Here is a 14,858-nt window from a genome sequence, read left to right on the forward strand (position 1 = left end):
ATTCTCCTTGATAAGTTGGATAACTATTTCTGTCAAGTCAATTAGAGCGAAGTTTCAACTAGGATATTTTATTTCCTGGTCATGGATTCATGCATCTACATTTTATTGCTAAGAATTGTGTTAAAGAGATATATATATATATAAACTCATTGAAGGTTTATCACTTGTAAGCTTAAGCTATTGAGTTGAATTAGTTCTTTACGTAAGGTCACGAGTTCGATCCTCACCGTCCTCCACTTTCTAGTGCAATATCCACGTTTCAAACCCAAAGGTCTTTTACGTGAGATGATATGTTAAAGAGATATAATATAAATTCATTGAAGGCTCATTACTTACAAATTTAATTTTTTTGGTTGAATTAATTCTTTACAATTTTTTTTTTCTTACTTGTAGTTTTATTTTGCTTTACTTCATTCATTTTCTTTTCTTAATTTTTTTTTGCCTGCACTACCATTTTGCTTTTATGTATTTTAAGTCTTTCTTCCACTTGATTACTCCCTCTATTCTGGTTTAAGTATTTTATCTTTAGAGTAAGTACATAAGGGTATACCTTTTTGAATTTTAATCAATTAGGATCATAATACACTAAAAAACATAATCAAAAGTTATCATGAAGCAGGAGCACCTGGATCAACTGAGAAGGAATTGTTTCAATTTGACTATTTATCTTCAGTCCATGCCTTAAATAAGTATACATATTAAAAACTTAGAGAGAACTTTATTGCTTTTATCATCCCGCTAACTTGAATATGGATTATCCAACCCTCGGATACCGAATGGTTTATATATAAAAAAATTTAATCAAAAGTTGATATACTATTATTTTCTGACTTTAAAATAATCATACATAGGGAAATCAAAATTAAATTCTTGAATCTTTGATCACAACTGTAATTGGAGTTTGTCTTTTTTTTTTTTTTGGTTTACAATAAAACTTAGAGGGCTGTCTAATTCTAGCTCAAGGCATGCTATAAGCATTAATATTAACTTAAAATGATGCTTATAAATGACATACCATTAAAGAATTTATATATATAAAAAAATGGAACTCAAGACTGTCAAGTTGATATGTTTCCATCTTAGTAGTTAATATAATTCTCATTGACCAATTGAAATTCTAATGTGTGGATAAAATTTCCTTGAATTCCCAACCATGCACAACCTCAGCAACCACACTGAATTCACACAAATCTTCTTAAAATTGTCATCTCTCTTTGTCCTGTTTCTAATGGCAATGAAGGCTTTCTCTTATTAGATATAAAATTTATTAACTTTTTGATTGAAAAAAGTATTTGGCAGATCAGTAAATTAAGACTTAACACTCAAATTGGTCATCGAAAATTCTGAGGAATTAGAATTGATCAAGAGTCATAATTTTTATATTGAGACAAATAAATAATTGTGATAGAATTACAATGCTAAATTGATTTGGAATTCTATTGGAGGATATTATTAGTGATTGACAATAATCGAAGGATGTATTAGAAATTTAGGTATGAGTGATAAAATCTCACCTTGAGAAGGAATGAGCTAAGCAATGGATATATAAGTGTGAGAATCTATATGTATAAAAAAAAGTGTGAGGACCTATAAACTTAACGTTTTGGGTTAAAATGTGGTATCGAATTCATTTATTGTGAAATTAATGCTTAACTCTTTGATTCTGAATCATAATTTTCTCTACTTTGAGCTCTATTACCTTGTAAAAGTGAAACCCAATGATTTTGTGTCAAATTAAATTATTATGGGTTTAGCTTAGAATGATAGTTTCCTCTAGCTTGTCCAACAGTACATAAGTGACAATGATAATAAATAATCAAATTTAAAATATTAATTTTAGCTTTCATCTTTAGAATCTGGCATTAAAGTTTAAACAAAGAATTGAACTATATTATAAGGGGTAAGAATTTTTACAGCCATTTTAAATAAGGTTATTCACATCTACCTTTTATAATTATGTATTACCGGCAGTGCATAGTTATAATATTATAGTTTTTTTTTTCTCCACGTAAGCAGACAGGTTCTGAAAAGTGACTGAGGAGAGAGAAAAAAAAAGTAGCTTTAATATTATAACTATGTACTACCGGTAGTACATAGTTATAAAGGGTAACAGTAGATAATCTTACCTAACGTGGCTATAGAAATATTTTTTTTTATATTATAAACTAGTTATTCTTAATGCCAAATATTATATTAAACTCAATAAAATGATAATCTTAATTTAACGAATCTAATAATTGTAACTAAAAACGCAACGCAACGCAACCTTTGAACCTTTTTTTAGTCTCTACAATGCGTGTTGGAATGTAGGGAATGTCAAAGTGTCGGGGAGTGCATGTCGAGAAATGTTGAACACGACACATCGTCTTTTTTGAAATGTCAATGCTTCATAAGAGATTAGATTTTTGTTTACTGAAAGTAAACATATAATGTATTGAAGGATTTCATTGGTACGAAAATGACATAATCATAATATGTAAGACCGACAACATGATATTTTCACCATTTTTGATGGCATATAAGGTGACCTCTGTTCATGCAAATGCCCCAATAAAGATTCAAATTCTAAATCATCTTTCTTTGCCCATTACAATAAACAAAGATTGTTAGAATATGATTTAAATCATCGAGCACACACTGTTATTATTGGGTATAATAGTGTGAAAATGTGAACGCAAGTAACATAGTCTTCTTATTAATGGTGAAAAACCTAATACTTTTGATGGCATGTTCTCTAGAAGGAGACCGACCATTAATAAATAAATGAAGGCACAAATTATTGCTAGAAGAGCAATCATCATGTGGGAATACTACTTAACACGTATAGTGATGGCCACATTAATTATATGGGGCCTCTCTAGTGACCATTGATGCTTAGATTGTGGAGAACAGAAACCCCCTTGAAAGTAGTGTAAAATGAAGACTTGTCACGTTTAACTATAAACGGGCGGTGATAAGGAAATCATATTTCACCTTTCAATTTAAATGATTTGATAAGAGATAATATGTTAAATCCTAGATGGGTGTGTTGAACTTGGTCTCCCTTGCTGGTGATATGAGGTGCTTTGATGATTGTTCCTCTGTGCGATATGGTCATATAGTGGGTGATACGTGGTAGTTTGTTTGCAGGGTCTCCAATACTCGAATCATTATGTGAAAGAAGTAAAGTAATAATCCAAAATCAAATACTACACAAGTGATAAACAACTTGTGTCGAATTCGAGTCTGTAAATAAAAAAAGGAAAAAGTTCATCAATGTCTATGTGTTTACTTCAGAATCATCTATATCTCTGTGATTTTTTTTTTTATCATATATGCTCCTGTGATTTGCAAGAGAATATGTTTTTTATTATATATGCCGTTGTGATTTTTTACTTTTTACAAACTACAGAGTCATATGTAATTATGAAGCAAATCATAAAGATATTGGTAAATTTTTCCCTAAAAAAATGGTCTTGAAAGAATCACCCCTATTTTGAGTGCTTGAATTGAACTAGTCCGAAAAACTCTCCAATTGAGGAGATTTCCGAAAAAACAAAACAAATCAAAACTCATACAAATCTTTAGACATGAACACTATTTATTATTTTTTTGACCATATACACAGTGATCGCCTTCTAAAGCTCATATAAGTCTTTAATTATGAACATCTTTATTTTTTGGTCGTATAGACAGTTGTAAGTCTTTCGTTGAGTATCATTTAATTTTTTTTTTGTAGATAATTGTAACTAAAAAGGAAGAATACGTACACTTGAAATTTCTCCCTCATCCCTTGCAAAAATATTTGGTTTCAGAATGTATGAGTGGTGTAAAATGATTATGTTAATGATCATGTTGCAAATTGTGGAGGACAAATACTGTAATGGGACGGTGTTATACGGAGAAAATATTGATTATGTGAACGTTTTATCCTATAATAAATATGAGCCATGTAAAGTGGCTGTATACCCAAAAAAAAAAAAAAAACAATAGAAAAAAGAAAAAAGAAAGAAGAAGATCGAATAGTGGTAGCTCAATTGGTAACAAGAAAGCTAAGTAAGTGGAAAGGAAAAGATTTCGATTTGATCCCCACATGTCATCTCTGGGAAGTGTTTAAATATTTTCATTCCTAAACCGTCCCGCATTTCGAATTAGTCCCATAGCCAGTTCAAAGAGTCAAAGCTTATGAAAATACACGGAGAAACCAACTTGCCTCAAAGAAATAAATAAAATTGGGTTAAGTCAAAGAAAAAAAGACATGTAAAGTGCCCAAACCAAATTTCTACAACAACATGCAAAACAATAATGCTCTTATGTAAAGTCACTAAATGAATTAACACATTAAAAAATTACACATGTAGTGATCAAAATTAAAACTAATAATAACTTAGGGTCCATTTTTTCTCTTATTGATGCAAAAAAATCTTCTTCTATCAACAATTATTATTATATATTTCGGAGAGTACGTAGTTATGATATGAAAATTATTTTTTTTTTACACGTCAGTAGATAATTTCTGAAGAGGAAAAAAAAATAACTTTAATAATATAAAAATATCTTCTTCAAAATACATAATTAAAATCAATGACAAAAGAAGAATTTTTTTTTTCCCCAACAACAAGTAGATTTCCCAATAACTTATATAGAAGTTATGATACTCGTTGAATGATATTATGTTATACAAGAGTGTTATCTCACACATGTATTCAAGATATCGGGTCATTTGACTAATAAAATAAGACAAGAAAATTGCCACATCAGCCTGATCACGATTGGCTAGTCAGAGATTGTACACTGACGAATGATAACATTGCAAAAAGGATATGTGCCCACCAAGCCGAACTTGAGAAGTGGCATCGCCACATAAGAGTACCCTCGACCCTCATCATCATGCTATGGTGATTAAATAATTGTATTGAGAAGGGTTGGTAGGGTACAAAATTTGATTTAGGATGCTAAAAACCATTAGATTATAAGTAATTATTCTTATCATGTTCCCTATCCCACTTTTATTCCTCTTTAATCAATGTCTCCTTGTCTCCCCTCCAATCATAAGAGGTTAAATCCTTTCTTGCACATTGTATTCTTGTCGTGACTTTGTTCACTGTCATCACCAACATTGAGATTATTAAGTATCCTTCACTGGCATTTATTCATCAAGTGAAAACAAAATAAATACCATTTGATTTCGCTTTGTAAAGCTTAGGTCCCTTGAATAATGTTGGGAAAACTCGGTTTCCTTAGATCGGTTCAGGGGCCTTTGTGCGAAAGTTAATCAATGAGATCCTCGATCTCAGATCTCAGCAATACCTCGGCCTGAATTTCACCAGGTCGGGCAGCGCAACGGAAAAATCAAAAAATCGTAAACTGGAGAGAGAGAAGGAGAGAGAGAGAACATAAGCAGTTTTTAACATGGGAAAACCTTCTCCAATGAAGAAGTAAAAACTCACGGGACCTAGTCCAGATCAAAAATCCACTATAAAAATAATAGTTACAAAGAATCAAATACACCAATGTGGTGGTTAACTCAACCTCTCCAACAATGGTGATAATCAAACTACCCTAGAGATGTTTCACTCAAACTCTCTCTAGAGATCTCTTAAATGCAAAGCATAAAGCTTTGCTCAAACAATCAAATAATTATCTCTCAAAATTTTCTCTCTCAATCACTTGACTTAGCCTCCACCCACAACTAATGAATATATAGAGGAGGTGAGATCTAGGGTTAGGGTTTTTAGAAAATCCCTCAATGGGCTTTGGCTTAGCATTGAAGGAGGAAGCCCAACAAATCTCCCCCTTCGACTTCAATGTGTCGGCTTCAGCATCAACCCGGCTCCTTCGTAGCAGTCTTCAAATTTCCTTGCTGGAATCAGCTTTGTCATCATGTCGGACTAATTTTGGTCAGTGTGCACCTTGACGAGTTCGAGGTCTCCACCTTCCACCACATCCCGGATCCAGTGATACCTCACATCAATATGCTTAGTGCGGGAGTGATAGGTCGAATTCTTCGCAAGATGGATTGCGCTTTGATTGTCACAACCCAGCTCGTACTTGTCTTGATCATGGCCGAGTTCCATGAGGAACTTCTTCATCCACAGCATCTCTTTGCTTGCCTCAGTAGCGACAATGTACTCAGCCTCAGTTGTCGATAGTGCAACACATTTCTGAAGTCTTGATTTCCAAGAGACAGCTCCTCCGGCAAATCTCATCAAATATCGTGTAGTCGACTTCCTCGAGTCGGCGTCTCCCCCTAAATCAGAATCCGAGTAGCCTTGCAACTCGGCTTTGCCTTCTCCAAATCGGAGACATAAGTCAGTCGTACCTCAGAGGTACTTGAAGATCCACTTCACTGCTTCCCAATGCTCTTTTTCGGGGTTTGATAAATACCGACTTACCATTCCAACAGCATACGCCAAGTCGGGTCTAGTGCAAACCATTGCATACATCAAGCTTCCGACGGCGGATTGGTAAGGGACCTTTATCATCTCATCTTTGTCTTCATCAGATCTCGGACATTGCTTATGGTTCAGCTTTATGTGTCCGGCAAGGGGGTGCTCACTGTTATGGCTTTGTCCATGCTGAATCTCTTCAGAATCTTCTCAATATATTTCTCTTGACTCAGCCACAGTAGCTTCTTCTGTCTATCTCAGATAATCTTGATTCCGAGTATCTGCTTTGCAGGGTCGAGGTCATTCGTTGCGAAGGATGAGCTCAATGCCTTTTTCAGGGCGGCGATCCTCGATTTGTCTTTCCCTACAATAAGCATGTTGTCAACATATAACAACAAGATCAAAAAATCTCCGACCTCATACCTCTTCACAAATACGCAGTGGTCGGCTTCTGTCTTCTCAAACTTATGATCAGTCATGAATGATTCAAACTTCTTGTACCACTGCCGAAGTGCTTGCTTCAAGCCATAGAGACTCTTCTTCAACCGACATACCAAGTCTTCTTGGTTTGGAGCTTAGAATCCTTCAGGTTGCTCCATATATATTTCTTCTTCTAAATCACTGTGAAGAAATGTCGTCTTCACGTCCATTTGTTCTACCTCGAGGTCCATCGAAGCCGCCATGGTTATACGGTTCGGACCGAGGTCATTTTCACCACAGGAGAAAAAATCTCCTCAAAATCTACTCCTTTCTTCTAATTGCAGCCTTTAACTACAATCTCGACTTTTTCCCGTTCTCTTCATTCTTAATCTTGTAGACCCACTTATTTTTCAGAGCTCGTCTTCCTTTAGGCAACTCGGTCAGCTCATAAGTCTGATTCTCGTGCAGAGACTTCATCTCGTCTTGCATTGCCTTTTTCCATTCTTCTTTCTCTGAGCTCATCACAGCCTCATCATAACTCTGAGGCTCACCGTCTTCAGCAACAACAGTGTATTCTTCAGATGGGTATCTCGTAGAGGGTCTTCTGTCTCAAGTTGGATATCTCGCCCGTTCTTCAGCTTGAGAACCCGGTTCATCATTCTCATCCCGGATCTCATCATCAACTCGGACCTCAATGTCTTGCTCATCTTCAGCTTGTTGCTGGTCATCAGTTTCTTCACTCTCTTGATTTTCTCCCCCTGCTTCAGCTCGGACAGGAGGAACAGGTTCTTCGTGTCTGACAGTAACTCGGACTTTGGGCTTCGAGATGTCATGAATGTTCTCATGCTCATGAAAGATCACATCTCGGCTTCTCACAATCTTCTTTTTGATTAGATCCCAAAGTCGGAACCCAAACTCACATCTCGGCGAACCAAGATAAATGCATTCTTTGGTCTTTGCATCAAGTTTAGCCCTTTCATCTTTAGGGATATGCACGAAAGCTCGGCATCCAAACACTTTCAATTGATTATAGGCCGCTTTCCGACTTGTCCAGACTTCTTCTGGAATTTCTCCTTCAAGTGGCCGTGATGGTGAGAGGTTGATCAAGTCAACAGCTGTTTTGACGGCTTCTCCCCAGAATGATTTCGGCAATCCGGCATTGGACAACATACTTCGGACCTTCTCTTCAATAGTTATATTCATCCGCTCAGCCAGCCCATTCAGCTGAGGTGTCTTGGGGAGTGTCTTCTCAATTCGAATCCCGGCCACTTTGCAATATGCATCAAAAGGGCCGCAATACTCACCACCATTATCAGATCAGACCACCTTCAATTTCTTGCCAGTCTTCCTTTCAACCATTTCATGGAATTCTTTAAAGGATTGGAGTACTTGGTCTTTAGACTTCAACAAATATACCCACACTTTGCGGGAGTGGTCATCAATGAATGAAACAAAGTACTGAGCTCCTCCAAGGGATCTTTCCGACATGGAGCAGACATCAGTATGGACGAGGTCAAGAATATACCTGCGTCGTCTTGGTTGATCCGGTCTCACAAAAGAAACTCGGTGCTGCTTTCCAGCTAAGTAATGCGTGCAACTTTCCAACGCTTGGCCTTTCAACCCGGTCAATAATCCTTTCTTGTTAAGGATTTGGAGCCTTTTCTCGCTCATGTGGCCGAGGCGCTTGTGCCATAGCTCCAAGCTAGGTTCATCTCGGACAGAGTTGGCTTCTCCGCCATTGATCTTTCCTTGCATCACGTACAAGGAGCCTTCCTTCTTACCTCGGGCCACGACCAAGTTTCCCTTGGCCAGCTACCATCTAACACTACCGAAGTAGTTCACTAACCCGACATCATCAAGTTTGCCTACTGAGATTAGGTTCAAACGCATGTTAGGAACATGCCTCACATCTTTCAACACAAGTCGGCATCCGACATCCGTGGTCAGAGTTACATCACCGACACCAACAATCTTGCTGGTCACTTTATTTCCCATCTTCACGACTCCAAAATCACCACCTCAGTAAGAGGAGAAAAAACCTTTGTGTGGAGTAACATGGAAGGAGGCACCGGAGTCAACAATCCAGATGCAGTCATCATATGCAACATTCAAATAATTATCCTCACCAAGGAGGAATATCTCGGCATCTGGGTTGGCAGCCACCGCAGTGGTGCTCTTGTCTTCCCTCTTCTTGGGAATAATCTGATCCGGCTTCACAGAGCCGTTCTTCTCATCATTCTGTAGGGTCCAGCAGTCTGGCTTCTTATGGCCTGTCTTTCCACAGTAAAAACACTTCAACTCATATTTCGGCTTTGACCGACCTCTGGACTTTTCTCTTTTGTCACGATCTCGACCCCGACTTTTGCTTCTACCCCGGGAGTCAGATTTCCCTTTGTTTTCAGCAACGTTGGCCTTAGACGTGCTCGAAACACCTCGTTCTATTCTCCTGACTTCTTCGCTCAGGAGGCTGTCTGTCACGACATCCATCTTCCACTTTCCTTCTGGAGCTGAATTACTTAAAGTCACTACCAGAGTATCCCAGCTTTCTGGCAGCGAGCTCAACAGCAGCAAAGCCTGCATCTCATTATCAATTTTCATCTCAGCTTTTGACAACTGATTCACAATACCTTTATAGGTGTTGAAGTGTTCAATCATGCTCATGCAGTCCTTGTATTCAAGCTTCACAACTCGGCGAACCAGGTATGCTTTATTCCTGGGAGTCTTCTTCTGAATCATGGACTCAGCTTCGTCCACAACTCATACGCGTTCGTGAATTCGGACACATGCTCAAAGAGGCTTTTATCAATATATTTCCTGATCGTGGCTACCGCCTTCTGACTCAGGATCTCCCACTCCTTACCGGTCTTGCCTGCCGGTCTCTCTTCAAGGGTAATGGGCTCATGTAGATCTTTGCAGTAGAGATGATCTTCCATCATCGGTCTCTAATAAGTGAAGTTATCTGCGGTCAACTTGAACATGTCTCCATAATTGGTTATGCCATTGGTCTCCATCTCGTCTCCCTCAGAACCCGTCAAACTCGGGCTCTGATACCACTGTTGGGAAAACCTGGTTCCCTCAGATCGGCTTAGGGGCCTTTGTGCGGAAGTCAATCAATGAGATCCTTGATCTCAGATCTCAGCAATACCTCAGCCTGAATTTCACTAGGTCGGGCAGCGCAGCGGAAAAATCAAAAAACCGTAAACTGGAGAGAGAGAGAGAGAGAGAGAGAGAACACAAGCAGTTTTTAACGTGAGAAAACATTCTCCAATGAAGAAGTAAAAACCCGCGGGACCTAGTCCAGATCAAAAATCCACTATAAAAATAATAGTTACAAAAAATCAAATACACCAATGTGGTGGTTAACTCAACCTCTCCAACAATGATGATAATCAAACTACCCTAGAGATGTTTCACTCAAACTCTCTCTAGAGATTTCTCAAATGCAAAGCATAAAGCTTTGCTCAAACAATCAAATAATTATCTCTCAAAATTTTCTCTCTCAATCACTTGACCTAGCCTCCACCCACAACTAATGAATATATAAAGGATGTGAGATCTAGAGTTAGGGTTTTTAGAAAATCTCTCAATGAACTTGGACTTAGCATTGAAAAAGTAAGCCCAACAAATAAAACTACGACAATTTTATTTTTGCTTTCCGTCCATGAACATTATATATAAATGCAAATAAAGGACAAACGTGTTGTCGCTCCTTTTTTCTTTTTTTTTTGTAATGTGTTGTCGCTCCTTGAATGGCTTGTTAATAAGGTCAAATCTCATTAAATAAAAATATCAGCACAGTAAGCTTTAGAAAATAATATATTAACTTGTATTTTGGACTCACATAATGGGTCTCATAAATTCAAGGTAACATGTCATCGATTAAAGGTAAACTCTTTTTGTAAATAAATGGTTAAACTCTACGTGTACACATTTTTAAAACTCTTGGTCTTTTTATTGTCATTGTCCACACATATCATCTCTCTTTGACTTCTAGTATTTCTTATGCATAATAATTTATCACTTGCTACGATTATTTCCTCCATAAACACTTATGAAATAAAGAGTTAAAATCTCTTTATAAATAATAGGTTAAATTTCACGTGTACAGACTTCTGAAATCCCAATTTTTTTACTGTTATTGCAGACACACACCACCTTTCTTTTACTTTTATTATCTCTTGTGCTTTGTGATCTATCGTCTTCTACTATTGTCTCTTCTATAGTCCTCGGATCTCATATTGATCTCAATCCTCTCTTCAAACATTATGTAAAAGCAAAAAGAATCAAGATCCTAAATGAACAGTGAATGAAATTCGATTTGTTATCCAAAATCATTCTGAAATTTTATCCGTTCCTGTGATGCATGATCTATCCGAATGGCGAATGGCGAATGGCTTTGCATATATATGAAGAACCATTATATTCTTGGGTATTCTCCAAGACTCTTCTAAGACATGAATTAAAGCGAGAATCTAGCTAAGTTATTTCCTGGCCATTTGATGGCTATATATCCGACCCAAGATGCTTTATGTAGAAGCTCGTCTTACAATAAATAGTATACGAAGATAACAATATTTTCTCATATATATCCATTAATAATGAAGAGAGTTCATCAAGTGAGAAAGAGAATAAAGCAAAAGATAAATCTAGGGAGTCCAAGTATAGAAGTAGATAACCACACAGCTCAAAAAAGACACTAAGGTATAATCTAGTACAGAGATTGATTCTCAGACAAATTAGATGGCCCGAATTGTGGCTGTGGCCATTATCTGGAAAGAGATAATTTGAAAATCTTGAACTCAAATTCGTTCGGATAATTAAAAATGGAATGAAATGAGCAGTTTTTAAGTTATATTTTGTATTTGAAAATTATTTGATCAAATTATGAAACAATGAATCTGTGTCTTAAGGGGCGTTTGGTTGAAGATAAATTTTAAGAATACTAGAGAAATGTAATTACTAGGTATCCATAGGAAAAGTTGAATAGATGGGAAAGTTAAAAAAAAGTAGTTTAGTTTGACAAAATTTTACCAGGGAAATATATGACAAAAAGTGTATCAAGAGTGCTTTACCCGGGTTTTCTCACAAAACCACCCTCAAATCCGGTTTCTAAACCGTTCAAATTCCTATCTTTCTCAAAAAGCTATGCATTTCACATAGATGAGTTTTGGTCAAAAGCTGTTGAAACAAACATTGGTTTTCTAAAAACCAAACTTCATTTGCCTAGGAAACTATTGAAAAGAATGGAATCAAACACCACCTAAGAGTGAAGTATGTTGATTTAACAAAGATAGAAGAATCAATGATATAGACCAAAGCTCTATAAAGTTACCATGTTAGCCTTAGGCTAGCTGGGGGTGAAGGAAAGGTGTATTTGGGCTACGATTATGGCGTAAGGAGAAATTTTATTAGAGTAATAGCAACAAGAATCAAATTGAAAAGATAACAAACAAGGGAGCTAAGATCTTTTTTATATAGAGAGTATGTAGGGGATTCCCTCCAAGTACGCAAAATATGATGTCATAACCGTTTCTAGTCCTATGGGTCCCACTAGATGCATTTTTATAAATAATCTAGTATGAAAAGGAAAAAACCTTGTACATGGTTGATTTACACATATAACACAATTATAACAAAGTCAGGAAAGAATCATATTATGTGAGATGATATAAAAACTTAGTGTTTTTTTCTTTTCTTATTTGTAAACACAAAAAAATAACTTATCTAATATAATTGGTTCATCTGTTTCATATTCGATTTAGTGAACATTTGTTCGTAAAAATATTATTTCTTAATATTTCAAAAATTATTCATAGTTCGATTTGGTTATATGTTCAATTTTTACTTGTATTAAAAAAAAAAAAAAAAATTTGTTGTTCATTTTGGGCTTCGACTGAACTTCGTCTCTTCGATAAAGAGTCCAGATGGAAAACTAACTTTGCAGAACTTTTTCAAGTCTTGTGTAGTTGTTTGTGTTCAAGATCTTATCAGCAAATAAGAGGCGTTTATGCGGCTTCATTTGGGCTATCTGCCCAGACACTACAAAAGTAAGATTATTTTCATAAATTACATCCCAATATTAAAAACATTGAATTCTAAGATAATGAAATAAAATAATTTCGGTGAAATAGAGATAGGATATTATACATATTCCGTTATATTACAATTTATTTCTCTCTCCTATTACCTTTACTATTAGTTGATACTGTAATCTATTAATTGTGGAGAAAAATAAATAAAATAAACATGAAATAAAGCTAAATATAATATCTTATCCGTGAGATAGTATTCTCCTTCATAAACATTTTACCCCCCAAACATCTCATATTTTTTCCTTATCTCTTTTACCGAACAAACTTTCCACAAAGTAGTGTGCAAATTAAAGTTTGTTCCCTCTATTCAGTGGTTTAGGCATATAATTCAACTAATGGGCATAGAATGCTTACGGCCCCTAGTTTATCAGTACTATCAATTCATTTTCTACAAGATTATAGTTTGTTCATGTGCAATATATGTTTTCATATAATATGAGATTATGGGAAGCGATCTCAATCGTTTATAAAATAAAATAAAAATTATCTTTTCTTCATTTAATGCAATCCCGATAAATGTTGATTTGCCTATGAACTACAGAAATCTAGTCATAACATGTATCATCCATTTCCTTGAGTGGCCTAAACTTGGTATTGGCGTTTTCTGCAAGTAAGTTTCTTTTTTAGGCGCCGTCATCGCTCTAACACCATCTAGAATGAGAATGTTCCTTTATAAATTAAACACGTTGTATTCTCATATGATGTTCTTTAATGACTACATGAAAGTAGCCTCCATTTCGGTGTGTTTCTCCCTAAGTCAATATCGCTTCTTGTATTGCTGCTCTGTTTGTCGGCCGCAAAATATAAACTTGTCCGAGAAAACCCACGTGCACCTTATGAAAATGTGTTTGTTAGGTACAACTCCAATGACTATGTTTATGTTGAAATCATGCTTCAAACGGAAGTGGATCCTCTCTCATGTGAAAAATTGGTCATGTGCACTCATTTAAAAATTATATATATTTTTTCTCTTATCTTATCATCAATGAGTGGTTGTGATCAAATAACATGATCACATGACCACTTTTTCACACTAGAGGATCCACTCCCGCTTCAAACTCACAACCATAGTGGTGGACAACAACCATGTAACTTTACCATATGGAGATTCGATTTGTGGGCTTGTGCACGAAATTTTTTAAAAATGGCTATTTGGATGACACGACAATACAAAACTACACAACATAAACAAATTTAATATAAACAAAAATATACTCAATACGAATAAGACAAAAATAACCTATAAATTAAATATTGTTTTCACCAATATTATGTTGATAAGACAAGACAAGACACGATACGACATTAATAATCTATAAGAAAATTAACGCAAATCGATTTCGTGTTCACAGATTAATATGATATACGATATGAATTTTTTCATGTTAATTTTCACCAACAGAAATATGATTCGAATTTGAAAATGGATCAACCAAAACATGAATTGTTGGGTTTATACTTTTTCACTTAAGAGTCCAAGTGGGCTCAGTGTATGAGAAGAGCCCAAGAAGCCTAAGTAGTCTAGAGTAAAGCTGTCAAAACGAGCCAACCCGGCCCGTTAAGCCCTAGCCCTCGCGGGCTAGGGCCAAAAGGCCCGTAGGGCTAAAAAGCCCACAAACACAAAAGCCCACACGAGCAAAAAAAACCTATATGGCCCCATGTATTAAGTCCAGTCCACAGGCCAAAAAATAATTAATTAAAAGACTAAGAAATATTGTCTAGCATTTTCTAACTTTTAGATATACAACTACAAGGAGATATACTCAAAAACAGTTTGAACTGAATTTATCTAATTTAAACAAAACTTCAAATAATAATCAACGCAAATCAAATCTCGAACATAGAAATTTGGACCACGTATTGGTTGATGATGTAGGTGCAAGCCACAAAAAATTCATATTGCGATTCAAAGAGAGAATAAACCTATAATGCCAACGAATTTTCTGGCTAATGCAGCGCTCACCATTTTTTCTCGAAC

This window comes from Gastrolobium bilobum, unplaced genomic scaffold, assembly GCF_033153095.1.
Source record: "Gastrolobium bilobum isolate Gb01-03AN ecotype WA unplaced genomic scaffold, APGP_CSIRO_Gbil_v1 utg2108, whole genome shotgun sequence".
NCBI lineage: Eukaryota > Viridiplantae > Streptophyta > Magnoliopsida > Fabales > Fabaceae > Gastrolobium > Gastrolobium bilobum.